Below are 3,672 nucleotides of genomic sequence, written 5' to 3'. Positions count from 1 at the left end.
AATAAGGATGAGAGCAGGTCCGAAGGCGATTTTTCAAGCGATTCGGGTGATAGTGGGTCCAAAGTCGATTTTTAAAGCGATTCGGGTAATGGTGGGTCAAAGGCGATGTTTAAAGCGATTCGGGTGATGGTGGGTCAAAAAGGCGATGTTTAAAGCGATTCGGGTGATGGTGGGTCAAAAAGGCGATGTTTAAAGCGAATTCGGGGGATGGTGGGCTGAATCCGGTTTTTCAAGCCATCTAAGTCAAGTTCATGTTCAAGTTCACCGGTTAGCTTGTCGCATACCCCTTCCATGTCTCTAGCTGTGCCCCAGCAAGTGCACGGCCTGCCAGTCACATGGCAGCGGGTTGCACTCCCACTTACCCCCGTTTCCTCTTACCTGCCATCGAGGTATCGGGGGAGGTGAAGAATTGTTGGATTGGAGAGCACTGTGATAACAAAGAAACACTTGGAAGACTCAGACCCCCAAGTCCCAAGTCCCAAAACAGATACAAAGCGATTGATAGTAAAAGAGACACTTGGAAGACTCAGACCCCCAAGTCCCAAGACAAGAGATATAAAGACTTTCTGAGTGAAAGAGACACTTTAAAAACCCCGATAAGGGAGAGAAAGAAAGGTTTCAGGATGGGTGTGGAAACCTGCCCGCTTTGCCTGCGGATGTATGCTCGGCTAAGCCAGCACTTGACAGTGACGCACAAAGTGGAGAATAAGCAAGAGAGGAAGCTGCTCCTGGCACTGGAGTCTGGCCGAGTTGATGCCAGGGCTGGCATGTGTCCCGTGCCAGCCTGCGGAAAATTCTCAAGCCGGCTTGACCTGCACATTATGAAATTTCCCTGGTGGCGCAGTATGAGGCTCTCCGGTTGTGCAAGAGAAGACAGATCCTGAGCAAACTTACTATGCTCAGGGCCACGAACCCAGATGTTCCCATGGTTTCCACTCTCGACTTGGAGGAGCTGCAGGAGTTGGAGGAAGCCACCTTCCATCCTGACGAGGAGGAGCTGGAGGAGGAAGAATGTGCCAACCAAGGCTGCAAACGGCAAAAAGACTTGCTGAGAACCCAAGTGCTCGACCTGAATCAACAGGTAGACATATTAACAGACAGCCTCCGGAAGGTGACCAGGCGATACCGAATCTTAAAAAGGAGGTCTGCCAGCCTCGGTGCGACGCGAACAGGGCAGGTGGTCCGGAAGCTCCTATCTTCTCTTGGACCAGAGGAAGAGGACGACACCCCAATCAGCCCTGCTGCCCCCGCTGACCCCGCCGACCACGACCAGGCCACCTCAGCTGGTGAACTGTCCAAATCTAAGCAGTCCATCGAGCAAAAGGATAAAGTCGGTGAGGAGAAACCGTCGGCAAGTGGCAGTCAGCAGTCGCCTGAGAAAAGCCCTCCCCCCTATCCAGACCACGTGTCAGCACTCAGTGAGTATGCCTTTCCTCTAACTGTTTGTATCTTTTGCAAATGTCGATTTCTAATCTCTCTTTGCCTTGTTTTTGCAGATGACATGCTGGAGGATTATCGCCACTTCAAGGAAGGCCCAGATGCCAGCTATAAGCTGAAGGAAAATGTAAGCTGCCAGGTCTACAGGATCAAAAAGTTCATTGCTTACATGTCAGAGGGAAAAAGCAAGCTGTCCGACTTTCTCTTCCTGAACAACAAAGCAAAGATACACATGTGGGTTAGCTCCCTCCGTCAGGCCCACATGTCGACGTGAACGTGGGATGCTTCATGCAGTACCTGGCGGAGACCCCTCCGCCATCGTGCCGGCTGTCCAAGCAGTCGCTGATCGGACTTCGACGGGAGATAGCAGCGATAAGAAGGTCTTTGAAGAGGGGAGTGTCCATTCACCAGACGGCGGTGAAAACCCAAAAAGAGGAGCGAGTGATTTCAAAAGCCATCCTCCTGAAGTGCCGGGAACTGGCAGCCAAGGCAATACCCGATCTTCTGAGTAAGTAGTCCCAGCTTTGCTTGACTCTGTGAAACACCTGTGGCTTTGAGCTTTAATGTTGTACTGTCTCCTGCCTGTGTGTAGGCCTCTTGGAAAATGGCCCGAATCAGAAGAACCAATGGCAGTTCTACGGGCACTTTGCTGCATTGTTGTCAGCCCTTTATGGTCACAGAGGCGGGGTATTCCAAAACATTACGATGCAGGAGGTGTTGGGGGCACAAAGGTCCGTCTCGGAGAAGGCTTACCTGATTAACGTGAGTATCTATTACATTGGTGCACTTGTGTGTTGTCTTTGCGTAACCCTAAACCGTCTCGTCTTCTGCATGTATCCACAGGTGACAAGCCACAAAACTAATCAATATTTTGGCCCTGCTCAAATTGCCCTAACAGAGGAGGAGTGGGGTTGGGTGCAGCGCTTCTTAAGCATAAAGGATAAGCTGCCAGGGGGGACGAACCCAAAATACTTGTTTTTCACATCAACACCCAACCCCTGTAAAAACCTAAATAATTACTTCCAGGACGCCTGGAAGTCAATGGGCCTACCTGGGTGCCCCACCTTCACAGATGTGCGAAGCTCCATCGCCAGCCACGTAAGTGATCGCACGCATAGCTCACGTGTCTTGCTAGACTTGAGAATGTCATTTGTTTGACCGACTTTTCTCTACTGTTTACAGGCCAGGTTTACGCACTCCACAGAGGACCGGCTTAAAATCTCCAAGTTTATGTGCCACGACCTGAGGACAGCCGACAAATTCTACGTGGTGAACCTCTCCGCCCAACAGGCCATGGAGCACCGCCGTCTGTTCGAGAGTGCGTTAGAGGGAGCAGAAAGGAGCCCATCAAAGCAGAGTCCCAAGAAAAGGAAGAGGCCTTCGAAGTCCGAGAAGAGCAGAAAGAAGCGGTGCCAGAGGCCTCTGGACGAGTCACCAAAGAGCACCACATCAGAAGAGCTGGTGCTACAGCTGCAGGAATCCGGCACATCAAGTCTCGAGGGCACTGAGGTAAGCGGACAACTTAAAAGCAAACTTGACACTGTTGTACAGTTTTGTGTAATGGTGACTAATCATGTTCTTGTTTCCTCCTCTGACAGAGTGAAAGAACGGCCGGGGAGGACGGCCATTGAAAAGCGCAAGATAGACACTTTTGCACCACACAATGCACTTTATTGGACTGAACTGTTTTGTTAAACCTTACATTGGACTTTATTTGTGTGAACTGTTCTGTTAGCCCTCACATTGCACTTTATTTGTGTGTACTGTTCTGTTACATGTTTCTACTTAAATGCTGTGATTGTTGTTTCCATTGTTTATTGTGAAACCAGTGTTCAAATGTTTGTTCCTTTATTAGTGTTCAATAAAACAACTTGTTATTTCAATTCCGGTGTCTGTCATATTTCCCCCAACACCCCCCCCCCCTGTTGGGATGGAGGGGCACCAAGGGAAGGGGTCGACTGATCCTTTTCCCTTTTTTTTTTTTATAGTCATTATGGGTCACCAGCAGCACACAGTCTTTTTGTGGTTCACTTAAATGTCTATTAGTGGATGCAACAATGGCCAGGGTCGACTGACCCCTTCTCTTTGCCAAGTCTTTTGGGGGTCACCAGCAGCACACAGTCTATTTGTGGTCCACTGAACAGTCTATGAGTGGGATGTCCACAGGCAACTTATTAAGCTTCAGGTGGGAAGTCCGCAGACAACTTAATAAGCTACAGATGGGATGTCCACAGA

At 49.7% G+C, this 3,672-nt stretch overlaps 1 long non-coding RNA gene across 1 annotated transcript; it reads left to right on the top strand.

Moving 5' to 3' along the window:
• The first annotated feature begins 394 nt into the window (after nt 1-394).
• On the top strand, nt 395-3,320 carry LOC101886293 (uncharacterized). Its single transcript, XR_015495016.1, has 6 exons — nt 395-1,418; nt 1,497-1,945; nt 2,030-2,199; nt 2,281-2,535; nt 2,620-2,946; nt 3,036-3,320. It is a non-coding gene; the product is annotated as an uncharacterized LOC101886293 (long non-coding RNA).
• Nucleotides 3,321-3,672: the final 352 nt, after the last annotated feature.

Source organism: Danio rerio, chromosome 7, assembly GCF_052040795.2.
Source record: "Danio rerio strain M-AB ecotype USA chromosome 7, GRCz13ab, whole genome shotgun sequence".
NCBI lineage: Eukaryota > Metazoa > Chordata > Actinopteri > Cypriniformes > Danionidae > Danio > Danio rerio.
The sequence above is the reverse complement of the archived record's forward strand: the minus strand, read 5'-3'. Positions and strand labels throughout refer to the sequence as shown.